General features: G+C 37.7%; 1 protein-coding gene, 1 long non-coding RNA gene and 1 other non-coding gene across 3 annotated transcripts in view; all 3 read right to left on the bottom strand.

The window, feature by feature from the left end:
• The window catches only part of ARHGAP21 (Rho GTPase activating protein 21), a 132,451-nt gene that overhangs the window by 112,721 nt on the left and 2,808 nt on the right, over positions 1-16,922 (bottom strand).
• Positions 683-16,897, bottom strand: LOC148107387 (uncharacterized). The gene is made up of 2 exons (XR_015722421.1): positions 2,444-16,897; positions 683-2,411 (listed from the first exon to the last, which is right to left on the bottom strand). It is a non-coding gene; the product is annotated as an uncharacterized LOC148107387 (long non-coding RNA).
• On the bottom strand, positions 1,172-1,278 carry LOC123786302 (U6 spliceosomal RNA). The gene has a single exon (XR_006777935.1). It is a non-coding gene; the product is annotated as a U6 spliceosomal RNA (small nuclear RNA).

Here is a 16,922-nt window from a genome sequence, read left to right as displayed (position 1 = left end):
AGCACTCAGTCATAAAAAGGAATGGAGGGGCGCCTGGGTGGCACAGCGGTTAAGCATCTGCCTTCGGCTCAGGGCATGATCCCAGCATTATGGGATCGAGCCCCACATCAGGCTCCTCTATGAGCCTGCTTCTTCCTCTCCCATTCCCCCTGCTTGTGTTCCCTCTCTCGCTGGCTGTCTCTATCTCTGTCAAATAAATAAATAAAATCTTTAAAAAAAAAAAAAGGAATGGAGTTTTGAAACATTCTATAACAGGTGAACCTTGAAAACTTCATGCTAAGTGAAACAGGCCAGGCACAACAGGGCAATTGTATGATTCCACTTATATGAGATATCTATAATAGGCAAATGCATATTAAAAGTAGAATAGAGACTACTAAGGGTTAGGGGAATGGTAAATTGAGTACAATGTTTCTGTTTGGGATGATGACAATGTTCTGGAAATAGACAGTAATAATCATTACCCAACACTGTGAATGTACTTAATACACTTAATTGTACATGTAAAAATGGTTAAAATGGTAAATTTCATGTTATGTGTATTTTACCACAATAAAAAAAGTTAATCAAGAACTTGTCACAGCTAAGGGAAATGTTACAATATAGGCTTTTAACTACATAAGAATCTAGTACTACAGTAATTACGTATAATACTTTCATAAGCAAACAAATCAACTACTGGTTTTTGTTGGTTTTTTTTTTTTTTTTTTTACAAACTGTATTCAGAGAAGTTCACTTACTTAGGTAGGCTTCCAAAAGAAATCAAAGGCTTAGATAAAATTAAACTGCCTAATAGTTATATGCCAGTCTCATTAAACCCAAGACATATCAACATTTTGTAACTTAAAATCTATAGTACAATTTTTCAATTATTTTTCATATTCAATTATTTATAGGTTTTCAATGTTACATACAATTAAAGGGAAAAAATTTAAAAATTTTCTCTATCCAAAAACAAAACTCAAGAATTTTGCCAAACTACTTAGGAGGATAAAAGTAGTCCAATGATACGATGTAACATGATATGATATCGGAGAATTTGAGAGTGAGGGAAGACAAAACTAATATTCCAGTAGTGGGCGAGGTATTTAATGTCTCAGCCACTATTTTTAGTTTTGTCTGTTAACTTCTCATTATATTTTGGGTTTTTTCCCTTGTTTTGCATTTAAAAAAAAATATGGATCGCTTCACAAATGTATGTGTCATCTTTGCGCAGGGGCCATGCTAACCTTCTGTGTATTGTTCCGATTTTAGTATATGTGCTACTCAAGTGAGCAGTGTTTCGTATTTTTAATTGTATTTTTCATATATTTTAATTGAGGCATAAATATTTACACACAATGTGTAACTCTTAAAAAGCATAGCTCATGATATGTTATCAATGCATGTATCTAAGTAATTCACCCCAACCTCAAGAGACAGAACATTTCCTTACCCCCAGGAAGTTTCCTGTGTGTCCTAGTTATTCTGGAAGTCTCCTCCCTTACTCCCAGGGGCAATATTCATCCATCTTCCTATTCATTATATTGATACTGATATTCATCCATATTGCTCCATGTTGTATACATAGTCTTTCACTTTTTATTGCCAAAAAGTATTCCACAGTAGGAATATATGAAAATCTACCGATTTTCCTATTAATACACATTGAGTTATTTGTGGTTTGGAGCCATCACAAATAAAGCTGTTATGAACATTCCTGAACAAGTCTTTTGTGTGAACATGTGTTTTATTTCCCTGGGGAGTAATTATGTAGGAATGAAAATGCTAGATCATAAAGTAGGTATATGGTGAACTTTATAATAAACTGCCAAAAGGTTTTTTAAAATACTGTACCATTTTACACTCCCATCAGCAGTATCAGAGGTCCAGTTGTTCTACATCCTCACCAAAATCTGGTGTGCTCAAACTGGGTTTTTTTAAATAAATTTGAGTGAAGTTTAATTTCTATACAAGAAAGTGTACCCCTTTAAAATGTACAGTTCAATGAATTCTGCCACTACACATCCATAGAACCACGGCCACCACACAATCAAGAACACTTTCACCTCCCCAACTCCCTTCATGCTTCCTTACAATCAAAGCCCTCCCAGCTCCAGGCAACCACTGATCTGCTCTCTCTCACTATAGATTGGTTTACTCAGCTCTGAAATTTTTATGTAAGTAGAATCATGTACTCTCCCAACTCTGACTTCTTTTTTCTTAGCATTTTGAGATTCATTCATGGGGCTGAGTATATCAACAGTTTGTTCTTTTTAAATTGCTGAGTAGTTTTCCATTACATGGATATACCATCATTTGTCTGTTGATGGATTTGGGGCTGTTTCAAATTTTGGAATACTATGAATAAAGCTGTTATGGACATTCACGTACAAGTCTTTTTGTGGACACTGTTTCCCCTGAGTAAGTACCTAGGAGTGGTTCAACTCCCTTGAGTAAGTACTTAGGAGTGGGCCGTGCTTCACTTCTGAAAACTGCCAAAATATTGTCCTGAGCACCTATGTCATTTTACAACCCTCTCAGCAATATCGAAGTTCAGTTGCCCACATACCCAGTAACTCTTCCTATTTTTATCCTTCTTAATTTTAGCTATTCTAGTGAGAGTACAGTGGTAGCTCATTGTAGTTTTAATTTGCATTCTTCTCCTGTTGGCTGATGCTATTGGACATCTTTTCATGTGCTGATACACTATTCATCTATCTTCTTTTATGGAGTTCAACTTTTGCCCATTTTAAAAACTGGGTTGTCTAGAAGCAGGTCGTTTGTTTTTTTTCTTAAAGATTTTATTCTATTTATTTGACAGAGAGAGAGACAGCCAGCGAGAGAGGGAACACAAGCAGGGGGAGTGGGAGAGAAAGCAGCAGGCTCCCAGCGGAGCAGGGAGCCCGATGCGGGGCTCGATGCGGGGCTGGATCCCAGGACCCTGGGATCAGGCCCTGAGCCGAAGGCAGACACTTAACGACTGAGCCACCCAGGCGCCCCTAGAAGCAGGTCCTTAATCAGATATATGTTTTACAAATATTTTCTCCCCATCTGTGGCTTTACTTTTCATTTTCTTAATGATGTTTTACAAAAAGCACAAGTTTTTAATTTTAATGAAATCCAATTTTTGTTTTGTTTTCTTTTCTGGTTAGTGCTTTTTGTGTCCCGTCTCAGAACTCTTTGTTTACTCCCAAAGTCATACATATTTTGTTCTTGACTAGAAGTTTTACTGTCTTAGCTTTTACATGTATGTCAGTGATCTAATTGGGGTTAACTCTTCTGTGATGTAAGGTAAAGATAAAGGTTCATTTTTAGCCATATGGATATCTACTTGTTCAGTACCACTCAAATCACCCCACTAAATTCAAATGATCATGCTTACATGGGTCTCCCAACTCTCCACTGCCTTCCATTGTTATATATATCTATCATTAAACCAACTCTATACTATCTTGATATTTGTAGCTTTGAGTATTATAAAATAATATAAATAATATAAAACTAATCTTTATCAAAACTGTTTTGGTTACTCTGTGTCCTTTGCATTTCCAAATAAATTTTAGAATTAGCTTGTCTATTTCTAATAAAAAATTTTTGCTAAGCCCTACTGGAATTTTAATTGGAATTGAGTTGGATTTATAGAGCAATTTGTGGCTAAGTCACATCTTAATGAGTCTTCCAATCCATAAACATAGTATATCTCTCCATTTATTAAGATTGTCTTCAAGATATTAAAATAATAAGGCTATTATTTTATTTCATTTCGCAGTTGTTTAATATACAGAAATACACTGATGTTTGTACAGTAGCATTGTTTCCTTGTATCGTATGACCTTGAAAAATCTAAAGTGTTTTTGTTAGATCTCTTACAATGTTGTATATGCACAATCACACTGTTTGCAAATAAAGAGTTTTACTTCTTCCTTCCCTATTTCCTTCCTTTCATTTCTTTTTCATGATTTATTACATTAAGCAGAGACTCCATAATATTGTTGAATAGAAGTACTGAGAGTAGATATTCTTACCCTGTTTCTGACCTTAGCAGTATTCAGTATTTCTCCAAGTATGTTACCTGTAGGTTTCTTCAAAGAACTCCCTTATCAAATTGGGTAAATTTCTTTATATTCCCAGCTTTTCTGAGAGGTTTTATGATGAATGAGTGTTAAATTTTGTAAAATGCTTTTTCTGCTTCTACTGAGTGGATGATCAGATGAATTTTCTCCTTTATTGTATTTTGTTAAACTGTTAAATATGTTAATTATTAATATGTTAAAATGACAGTCTTTCATTTTTGGGATGACTCCAACTTAATCATGACATTATTATCCTTTTCATATATTGACAGAGTTAACTTGCTAACATTTTGTTAAGAATTTTTGTATCTACAACCATTGGGGTTATTGGTCTGAATTCCTTTCCTTATAATGTTCTTGTCTAGTTAACTACCAGGCTTATACTGGCCTCATAAAAAGGAGATGGGAAGGGTTCCCTCCACCTCGTTTTTTGAGTTTGTATAGAGCTGGTATGATTTCTTCCTTAAACATGTTACAGAATATGTCAACGCAGCCATCAGGATCTGGAGTCTTCTTTGTGGGGAGGTTTTTAATTACAAATTCAGTGTCTCTAATATATATGGCACTAGTCAGATTTTTTTATTTCTCTTGTGGCAGTTTTGGTAATTTGTTTCACTCAAGGTGTAATATTGTGATTTAGAGTAAGAAATACATATTTGGTCTTCATCCCCATTCCCGGCACAGAGCTCCTAAAACCCTTGGAATTTCCTAAGTGGTAAGAGTAACAAAGGTGTCTTTTGTTGTGTTAATGAGGTGACTCTTGGACTACACCTAAGGATGGGGCTGGTTGCCAAGAGAACCAAACCTGTGATTAGAGAATTGGAACTTTCAGTCCCACCCCTCTCACCTCAGGGGAGGAGAAAGGGGCTGGAGCTCAAATCATTCACCAGTGGCGAATCATGTAATCAATTATGCACATGTAATGGAGCCTCCATAAAAATCCAAAAGGATGGGGTTCAAAAGCTTCCAGGTTGCTGAACCCGAGAGGATCTGGGGAGAGTGGTGTGCCTGGAGAGGACACAGAAGCTCTATACTTTTCCCCGTACCTTGCCCCACGCATCTCTCCCATCTGGCTGTTTCTGAGTTATATTCTTTTATAATAAACCAGTGATCTATTCAGTAATACGTTTCTCTGAGTTCTGTGAGTCACTCTACTAAATTAACTGAACCCAAAGAGGGGATGGCTGGAATCTCCGATCCACAGCCATCTACAGCTGATGGGTCAGGCAACAAATTGGTGCCTGGATTCACAATCGGTGGCTGAAGGGTGAGGGGGCAGTCTTACAGGAATGAGCCCTTCATCTGTGGGATCTGATGCTATGGTGTTGTCTCCAGGCAGACAGTGTCAGAATTGAGTTGAATTGAAGGATACCCAGCTGTGTTGGAGAATGGCTTGGTTTGGGAACCCACTCCCTCCAAACACACAAACAAATCAAATGGGTACAGAATCCTTACACAGAATCTGCCTATTTCATCTAAACTGTCAAATTCACAGACATAAAGTTGCTCATAATATTCCCTTTTTATCTTGTTAATGTGTGCAGGCTCTGAATGATGCCCCCTCTTTAATTTCCGATATCGGCATTTTATGTTTTCCCTCTTAATCACACAAACTGATTTCTAAAGTTTGAGATCCTTTTCAGAGGCAGACATAAAGTCGCTATCTGGTCTGCTGTCGATTCGAAGCCAACTAGAAAAGACATACTGTCAAAAATATGTGAAACATTCCACCACAATTTGGCAAAATCAAGTAGTATTCACTTTCTAAGCCATGTGTTTTTGGTATCCTTATCCATCCTGAATATCTATGAAAATTTCAGAGCCTTAAATATCTGCCTACCTTTTTCCTAGAGATCCCACTTGAGCCAAGCACAATGTTGCAGTAACTAGTTCAAAGAGTTAGATACAAGATTATGATCAAATAAAAAGACAGCCAAGAGTGGTGACAGAAGCTAAGGATTAAATAGGGAAGAATGATTCTTCTTCCAAATTCCTCACCTAAACTGAAGACAATTTGCATTATCTCTTGTCTAGAGCAGATGCAGTTCTAGTAACCAGAAACTATGATTACGATATGAAGTTCTGTCAGTATCTTCAACCAGGGATTCTAGTTTGGCTCATACCACCCCAAGGAAGACTCCGGGCACACCTAGTCTCTCCCGGTAAGTCTATAGTGTAACTGTAGCTACTAGCATGATTTTTAATCAACTGCACATTTCGCTAAGGCATCACTGGTGCTTTAGGCAGCCCAAACCAGTGAGAGTCAGAAATGAAGGCAGCTAAGAAACAAAAAAACAAAAACAAAAAAATGTATCAATTAAAAAATGGGCAAAGGACCTGAGCGCACATTTCTACAAAGACATACAAATGGCCAATAGGTATGTAAAGGGTACTGAACCTCACTAAGCATCAGGAAAATGCAAATAAAAACCACAGTGAGATATCACCTCATCCTGTTAGAATGGCTATCACTAAAAAAAAAAAAAAAAAAAAAAAAAAAAAAAAGCAAACGGTGTTAGTGAAAATGTGGAAAAAACAGAACCCTGGCACACTGTCAGTGAGAATATAAATTAGTACAGCCATTATATGGAGGCTCCTCAAAAATTTAAAAGTAGAACTATCATATGATCCACCAATTCCACTTCTGTGTACTTACCCAAAAGATCTGAAACCAGGATCTCGAAGATAATATTATTCAGACTTAAAAAAGAAAGAAATCCTGCCATCTGTGACAACATGAATGAACCTGGAGGATATTATGCTAAGTGAAATTAGCATGGAAAAGCAGATAAATACTATATGATCTCATTTATATGAGGAATCTGAAACAGACTCACAGAAGAAGAGAGTACATTATAATGGGCTAGAAAGTAGGGGAAATGGGGAGGTGATCGTCGAAGGGTACAAAGTTTCACTTATGCAAGATTCTGGAGACCTACTATAGAGCTTAGTGCTTATCGCTAACAATACTGTATTGTATACTTAAAATTTGCTAAGAGGGTAGATCTTATTTTAAGAGTTCTTACCACAAAAAAAAAAAAAAGTAGCAGTAACAATAATGCAGGGGCAAGAGGAAACCTGAGGTCATGATTCTGTTTATGGCCTTCATGGAGGGTATGGTTTCATGGTGTATACTTATCCACACTTGTAGACATTAAATATGTAAGCTTTTTACATATCAATCATATCTCAATAAAGGCATTAAAAAAAACCAAGGCATGTAAAATATTCAGAACTCTAAAATACTTGGGTATCTAACAACTATTGTAACAGGAGGACCTTTGAAGAAGTAACGCAGGACCTCTGTTTAAACAGCTTTATATCAAAGTCAACTAGGGAAGCTGGGATTTTCTATTAACTCTCAGAGGCACTGTCTTTACGTAGGAAAAGAAAGCAAAATAGAAATCTGTTCACCACTACCATTCCTTCTTTTATTGATATATTTATACCCGCTTTTTAGTGTCTCTTGGCAAACAGAGACTCAAGCATGGGGTCTAAACTAAACATCACTTCCTAGAAGACAAGAAATACATCGCATATATGCCATCACATTCAAGGACATCAGTTTTCTCAAAGGCTTCTCTTAATCCTTTGAATTCAAATCATTCTCTTTTGAGATGCCTATCACCCTCCGTTATGCATTCTTCCACTTGCTTACTGGTCTCACTCTGCCAGATCCTCCTTATCTTGTCGCTGGCTTTGCTCCTTCTCCAACATCACTTTCGCTGACTTCAAGAAAGCCTGCTTCTTTTGCAGAACTGGCAATCGGATCTGTAATTAGCTTACATTGTATTTACACTGTGTTATCCAGTGCATCTCACATTCCGTGAGATTGAAAGACAAGACTGATTCAACAGACGGGCAGAATAGCTGCTGGTGTTAAGTGAGGAAGGGTATGTAGACAGAATTCTTCTGTTAATGATTCGTTTACTACTACTTATGTTAGAATACCTTCTGAAAACTTTCACGATGTATACTTAAATAAAGAGCACCATAGATATATATGAATGATAAATATGAAAGCGCACATACAGAGAGAGAATAAGTACATACATGTTTTCTTCCATTGTAACTTTTCCTTCTCTGGATAGAGTTAATATGAACAAATAACTATAAGATACACAAGGGCAATTATTCTAACAGTTACTTGCCTAAAGAAAATATAGCCTTCTGTAAATGACACTAAGCAAATTACTTTTATAATAGAACTAAAAGGTAACAATAACTTCAATATGACCAGAGTCAGAGCTCTATCACTTTAAACTAACTTTTAATCAAAGTATGACATACACACAAAAATGTGCAACACGAATCATGGTTGAATTTTAAAGTGCTCTTTGATATAGTGTTTATTTTATCTGAAAAGAATATTACTTTGGAATACTAATGACAAGTAGAAGTATATACGATTACAAACAGAAGCAAATAATGACAATTTTAATCTTGAAATTTTCACTTGTTTAGTCATTTAAATTTCCTCTCCATATTTTTGCCTGTTTTCTTTACATTGATTTCAATTTGGGCTGAAAAATGCCAAAATCAGGGTACCATAAGAATTCAGACTTTGGAAAGAGCTATGAATGTCTTTTGGTCCTGTTTTTCTCAAACTTGGAAGGTCACCAGGGGATCTTTTTAAAAGTTAAGGCTTTTCAGTCTCACTTCCAGGGATTCTAATTCATTAGCTTAATGGTGGGAAGAAGAATCTGTGGTTTTAAAAGTTGTCCAAGTGATTCTAATGATCACCCAGATTTGCCTGACTTGAATTCCTACCAACGCAGGAATTCTGTTCTTCTGCAAGTGAAGGTCATCCTATCTGCAAAGAATACATTCAATCTCAGTTACCTTCTATTAAAAAATTTCTCTTCTGAATACTGAGCTGAATAAATAGGCTCACCTATCCACTGATCCTAGCTCTGCCCTTCATAGCCATACAAAATCACTCTTATCTCTTTCCCATATTGCAATCCTTAAAAATACCTTTGTATAGTGCTTTGTAAGCTTCTCTTCCTCCATTTACAGAATTGGTAAGATATATATATGTATGTGTGTCTAAGGATGTATGTGTCTGTCTATTTATCTATCTACTATCCATCTACATAGAGAGACCCACATGTACAGAAGGGGAGCTGACCCCCAAATAGTTCAAAATCTGTGTATAACTCTTGACTCCCCAAAACTTACTGTTGCCTGGAAGTCTTATTGATGACAGAAACGGTCAATTAAGACATATTTTGTATATTACATGTATTATATAGTGTATTCTTACAGTAAAGTAAGCTAGAGAAAAGAAAATGTAATTAACAAAATCACAAGGAAAAGAAAACACATTTACAGTACTGTCTTGTTTTTGTCAAAAAATATCTGCATATAAGTAGACCCACCCACATAGCTCACACCTGCGCTGTTCAAGGGTCAAGGGTACATATCTCCCCTATGGGCAGAGAATGGTGTACATAATTTATTATTAAATGAAAAATAAAGTAAATTGAAAACATTTCCTAAAAGCATTATAATAAATATCTGATTTAAACTGGGTGCCCAGGGCACTTCCTTTCCCTCACATTCACTAGGTAGATAATATGTTTCCAGAAGCCAATGGGCAGAACACAAAGGAGAAAGTAGGATCCACTGACCAAACTAACACAAGTTTTTTTAAATATAGAATCTTTACTTATTAGCAAACTTCTGGGAATTAAAGATGCCTAGATATCTTGAGGTTAAAAAAAAAAAATTATGCCTATTAATCCCCAAGGTATAGTAGCTAAGACATATCCAGGAGAAATGTAATCATAAACCCAGCTTTCTATCTGCCGATATTTAAGGATCCTCACCACATTGGAAGAAAAAAGAAAATCAAGATGTTCTTAAGAAGCTCTGACAAGATATATTAAAGAGTAACGCAGTGAACAAGAGTGTAAGTCAGGAGACTACGTCCTCACTCGGGTCTAAGAAGGAAAAAGAAGTTGCGGGATCAGGAGCAGCACTGCCTATGTGGCACTGCTCATGACCCCCAGATGCGGATCCGGAACAGGGGTGCGCGACGAGGGGGAAAGGCGGTAAGAAACCAATTCTGAATCAAAAACACCAGTATCAAACAGAAGACTCCACAGCAGCCAGCGTGACCAAGAACAAGTAAATACGCTCTTGAACTTGCCATTTTTTGATAATGATAGTTTGCTCTGGTCTGCCTCAAAACTTTCCCAAAGATAGGTGAGCATTCAGAAATATCAAATTTGGGTTCTCAATCTATTCTCTTATTCACAAATCTGCACAGTGGGATTCCCTTCATATTCATAGACAGCTAGAGAAAAGAGGACTTGACAAAAAACAATTTCCATCACATTTAGTTTCTTAAACCAAAATACAGTGTATCCATTTGTCTCTGAGATTATTTTAGAAGTACAACAGGCCATCTTCCAGATTTTATTGTGAAATAAACTATTTGCACAATACTCAATTTTTTTAAGAATACGAAGCTGCAACTAAAACGCTATTTTGGTGGAAGTAATCCAAAATGAAGCTTTTACATGAAGATGTCTTCCTACCCCAAACCAACAGAACATATAGAAGGCTCAGAAGATTTAACATAGTTAATTCTTTATGGTCAATTAAAATTAGATAAATCATAGGACAATCTTTAAGTCCAATAACCTTTTGGTTTACTAATCTAATCACATCAACCAGAAAGAAAAGCAAGTGCCGCCCATATGTTGTTTCTGTAACAGAAAGTAGCTGCCTTCAGTAACTGCATCTGTGTGTCTTTACCCACACAAGCCCTGCTCACGCTGAAATCACCATATTGCTAACTATCGTAAGATGACAGGTCCCTTCGCAAAGCTAAGAACAAAAGAAACGGAATATCACTTTTGTACTGGGATTATCTGACCTGGTAAAAAACTAAAGAAATGAAGAAAGGATCAGAGCTTCTGTAACCAAGGAATAAGGACTTTACAAGATGTTTGTCTTGGAAGAAATGAATGCTAAGGAACACTGACAATGTATGGAGAAATTTTCTGCAGCCAGGGGTACTCCTTTGTAGATGGCCTGTATCTAGTGATATGGTCCCACTCAATCCATTCAAATCCAGACTTCTGCTGAAATGTCACTTCATACCTGCCGCTGCTACTGCTGCTATTCTGAATTCTGGCAGGCTTTACCTTTAATCCCAACCCGCAGCACAAAGCTTTTGACATGCAATGCTATTCTGACATACAGACTCAGGTATACAAAGGAACACATGTTTAAAGTTAAATAATAGTGTTATATTACATGGTATTACAACGAGCCTAGAATGAATCCTAGGCCTTCACGGAAAAAAAACACATGCTTTTAAAAAAATATTCAAGTATTGTTTTGAGGGCTGTGTATCCTTTTCAAAAAGTATTTAAGTATTATTTTAAGCAGTGTAGGTTTTCTAGAAACCAGATTTCCACAAGACTAGTGACATATTGACTATTTTTAAAAATCTGTAAATGGTGTCTTTTTCATCATAGTTTCAGAAGTAAGCAAAAAAAAATACAAAAATGATATAATCCCTAAATTTCATCATCTAGAATTAACAACTGCTAACATTTTGTCATAATCAATGCTGTGATCGTTTTTAACTTGAAATGTTTATGATATTAAAAAATATTTAATGAAGAACATTAATATATTCGCCATTCATTTTTTAAAAAATTAGCAATACAGGCATATTATCTTTTTATAGTTTCCCCACCAGCCTGATTCCCCATCCACTGGTGTGTTAATTACCATTATCTCACCTCTTAGTGCAAATTATTTCATACATGCGTGCTACACACTGTCTGGGTTACTGTTACTTGGTTACCAGCTCCCTGAAGAGAGGAAAGATGCAAAGAAAAAAGGCACCAAAGATGTGAACAGCAGTCCTAATGGAAATGGAGGTCCAGAAGACCAAATTAAGTACTAACATGTTATGTACCCATATACAGACTCAGTAATATTTTGGAATTTTTCTTAGTCTTAATCCACTCATTCATTCACTCATTGGAAAAAAGTATCTGTGGGCCAACAACGGGCTAGGCATTCTTCCAGGAACAGAAAAATACCATGTGAACAAAACAAATTACACTTAACACTTATATTCTAGATATATGATCTGCCCGAACAAATAAGCAAAATCAGATAGATGAGCACGTCACATGGAGAGTAAGTGATGGAGAAAAACACAGCAAGGAAGGAGGGCAGGCTGTGTCATGGGAGTAGAGGAGAGGCGTTCAATAAACCCAGTGGTCAGCAAAGGCCTTACTCAGGTGACCTCAAGGCAAAGGAGATGAGGAAGCGAGCCCTGTGGACGCCTGAGCGGGGAGAGCGCTCCAAGTGGAGGGAACAGCTAGTGGTGGGAAGGCTCTGGGGAATGCCATGCCCAGTGTGCGCACAAGAGTCCAGAATGGCTAGTAGTACAGAGGGAGGACAGTGAGAGCAGCAGGAGATGAGATCAGGGAGGTGGGAGGGCAGATTGTGCAGGGCTTCGCAGGGCATCTAAGAACTTCAGCTTTTAACCTTGAGGGACATGAGAAGCCATCAGAGGAATGTGAGCAAAGGAGTGACGTGCTCTAATTTACAGAAGGTCTGCTCCAGTTCCTGTGTGGAGAACAGATTCGAGCAAGCACTTGACGCGGAGAAGGTCAACCAGATTTGCATGGTATGCATGAGAGAGATCAAAGATCACTCCAAGCAGCCTGACCTGGAAGGCAGGAGTGCTCGTGCCAGAGAGGAGGAAAAAACTAGGAAGGTGGGCAGAAGCCGACTTTAGAGAATGGGGAGTTCCGTTTACCATGTGTCTCTTTACTATCCAAGTGGAGACTGGGTGGTCAGGTGGCTACAGGAATCTGAATTCAAGGGATATAGAGACCAAACGGGTGGAGACAACACACACACACACACACACACGCACACGCACACACACACGCACACGTACACACACAAATACATAGGCGTAAATATGAATTATCAGTATATACTTGATGTTTAAAGTTATGAAAGTGAGCACAGAGAGAAAAAAAGAGGGTCAAACTCTGACGTATATGAAGACTTAGCAGGCCAGAAAGTTGAGGAAATCCAGGGACCGAGAAGTGAGAAGGCGGGATCAATGAGGCAGGCGGATAATCAAGACAGTACAGTGTACCGAATCTAAGTGAACAGTGAATAAAAATTAAAGCCCTTCCGACATACTCATTCATTAATTCAACACTATTTACTGAGCCCTACTATGAGCCAGACACGGGAGAAGAAAACACGGGGGGCTGCAGTCGAGGGGGGAATACAGATAAATAAACTTGCAAGCACTATTCCTGATAAAGTACAGGGTGTTCTGGGACAATGCTTTGGGGGCAACTAACCTGGTCTTGGAGGGTCAGGAAAGGCTTTCCTGAGGAAGTGATGTTGAAGAAGAGACCAGAATGAAGAGGAAAATCAGGCATGGAGGGAAGCGGGGCGAAGAAGGGGCAGCTGGAAGGAGGGTGGGAGAAAACAGCACTTGAAAGGACCCGAAGTGGAGAGGCTTGTGGAACAGACTGTGTCCCGGGTGGAACAGACAGTAGTGTGGTATAGGAAGTGTAGAAGGAGGGCGGGCCAGATGATTTACTGTCCTTGCAGACTTCTCGGGAGTTTGAACTTTATTCCAAAGGCAACGGGAAGCCAGAAAATTGTTTTACACAGGGGAACGTAACAATCGGCCTTCGATTTCAGGAGGAGCACTGTGACAATGGCAGGGGCAGAGCGAGCGCTGGCAGGTGATGAGGCTCAAGGCTGGGCAATTGGGAAAGTAGTTAGGAAGCCTGGCCAGTGGCTCAGCACCGAGATGCAGCTGACCTGAACTCAGGTAGTGGCGACGGGGTGTGGAATGCAGACTCGATAGGACTTTGGATAGGAGGAATGAGGAGAGAGAAGGGTCAAGGATGATAACCTGGTTGTTGACTGGGACAGATAAGGAGATAGCGGTGCTTCTCACTGAAAGAAGCGAGAGGGGAAGGATGCCAGCAGGAGTAGAATTTGTTACGTTTGAAATGCCTGTGGGCGATCCAAAAAAAAACAACTGGTAAACAGGCAAAAGGCTACAGAGGTCTGGAGATCAACTATAAAACCTGGGATTGAGCTGTAAATCTGGAGTCCCCAGCATAGAAATTAAAGCCATGGGAGAGCATAAAATGAAACCCAAGGAGGGAGAAAGAGAAGAGCAGAGGAATGGCAAAAGCCTGGCTGTAGGTAAAGCCAACATGAAAGGGGCAGAGAGGAAGAAGAACTCCAGGGAGAGAGAGAGGGAAAGAGAGAGAGAGCAGAGCACCTGAGAAGGAACAAGGGAGTCCGGGATAAAAGCAAAGTGCACATGAGTTCATACACAGAAAAATGCCTTGCTGTATTATTTACACTATTCCAAAATCAACCAACAATTATCTTTCGTCAGCTGTAAAATACATTTAGTCCCAGGATAGTCGTAGTCTAGATGAAGAAGAAAGACATAAAATGAAATAAATTAATAAATAATACTGATTAGCATCAGTAAATAGTTTGTTAACAATAGACAATGAAAATGCTAAAAATTCTATTACTGGGCAATACTATGGCCTACAGACAAAAAGTAAAATAAACATTAGAAATAGGAAAAGTAGGGGCGCCTGGGTGGCTCAGTCAGTTAAGCGTCTGCCTTCAGCTCAGGTCACAATCTCAGGGTCCTAGGATTGAGCCCTGCATTGGGCTCCCTGCTCAGCGGGGAGCCGGCTTCTCCCTGTCCCTCTGTCCCTCTGCCTGCTTGTGCTCTCCCTCTCTCTCTCTGTCAAATAAATGAATAAAATCTTAAAAAAAAAAAAAAGAAATAGGAAAAATAATGTGGTCTAAAAAGCTGAGGAATAAATTTTCACCTTTGGTTTAAAAAAAAAAAAAAAGAGGCAATCTGAACCTTGAAGGATGAGCTCTATAGGATATGAAAGGCATGATCACATCACCAAATATTCAGGGTCTAAATTAAGCAATTCTGTAAGCAAAGCCACTCAAGGCGAGATGTCAGAATACTTCACAGACCAGACTGCACACAGGCACACACCAAAACACACTTACCGGCTCAGAGTGAGTGAAACGATATTTGCAGACATGCAAAGTATGTAACTCTTCATGAATAGAATTGTGCCATCCTTACTGGACAATCCCAAGATATATTCCACTGAACTGTCACAATTCATTATCTGAAGAGGACTGTTTGTTATTTGTTTGGTTTTTAACCTTCCAAATATCCGTGGGGAGGGGTGCTTATCTTTATTCATGTACCAACACAATCAGATTCTAATACATAAGATGAACAAGAAGTTTCTGTATATTCTTCAACAATGCAGTAGCCCTTATTTATAAAAGGTGGAATTAACTAGGTAAGTCATGAATCAGAGATTCCTATTAATTTACTGTGTCAATTTCTTCTGTCCTGCATAGTTAAGTTTAACTGATTAACAACATTAATGCATGCTCATGTCTTCGTTAGGTAAAAACACACTTAAATTTACTATTCAAACACACATTTGGGAACATAGCTATTGGTTTCTAAATTTTTTTTAAAAATGACAGTACAACTCAAGAATGTAATACATCTAATAAAATTAAACACAAAAATTAAGTGCAGTGCTCAAAGGCTTAAATATGTATCGACCCAAAGTATTCCAGTGGCAACTCTCTATTACTAATAAATATTCACAAGACTTAAAGTGCATCAGAAGTATCGGTGAGAGCTAAATGCACAATAAAACAGGCAATAATTACTCGTTAAGCTGAGATTTTAAAATGCTGACAGCATATAGCCCCTTTATTTCTATTCCTACATATTAAGCAAACTATCTACCTATTCTTTAAAAAGCCAAACAATATGATAGCTTAATATCAAACTTAAGTTCTGTGTATAATCTTTAAATGAGCAAAATACAGGCAATATAATGTTTTCTTGGTTCCCAAACTACAAATAATATGTCTATGCCAGCAGTAACAGCCAAATGAAAACAAATTTCACAGCCCTTGAAAAAATACATAACTGTCAGTGTTAATATAAGCCAAGTTTGCAACTGGAAACACTGCTTTCTAGCCAAGGACAAGATGTATCTATTATAAATTCTTGGTTTGGGACATCCCTTAAATGACCAAAAAAAAAAAAAAATCAAATAACATTAGTTTTTGCAAATATAATGCAAATAGCATGCTAATTAAAGTATTCACAAGACAATGACAAATGAGGCTTTGGGACCACAGCACATATTATTATGTAACTACAATACACATTAAGCAATCACCAAGCTGTAGGTAGGCCTTCCAAAAGGAGTTATTATGGTTTACCATGATCAGAGGATTGTGGTGTTACACTTAATCACGTTTTTACCTGCAAGCAGGTGTTTACAGGTGTCAAAAAGTAAAACACTGATTCTAACTTCTAGTTCTAAGGAGTTGTACAGTAATGGCACACTGTATCCACCTCCCTGTATTTTCTGCATAAACTTTCTAATCCAATATGAAGTGAGCTACACGAAGCAAGTTTCTCTGCATGCTTTAAAAAAAATTTAACTTAACTCATTTTTATTAAAATGCCAAAACTCACACACTCAGAACTAGACTTTGTTTCAATGGCCGTGAAGTGAAAATTTACCACTTACAAGGTCCAAAAGAAATAGTGAGAGTAAAGCCTCTTTGGGGGATGTTTCTATAATCTATTCAACTCGTCAATAAAAATACAGACAGCTCAAAAGTAAAGTTTAAAAGGTTAACAATATTCAGTACATTTAGCAAGCAAATTACAGAAACCACCAGTAACCAAGTAAACACAATATAGTCATTACAGAATGAAATATAAAGAGAATAAATAAATAAATAAATATA

This window comes from Ursus americanus, chromosome 31, assembly GCF_024610735.1.
Source record: "Ursus americanus isolate L20-20 chromosome 31, mUrsAme1.1.p, whole genome shotgun sequence".
Classification (NCBI taxonomy): domain Eukaryota; kingdom Metazoa; phylum Chordata; class Mammalia; order Carnivora; family Ursidae; genus Ursus; species Ursus americanus.
This window is presented reverse-complemented; position numbering and strand designations above follow the sequence as displayed.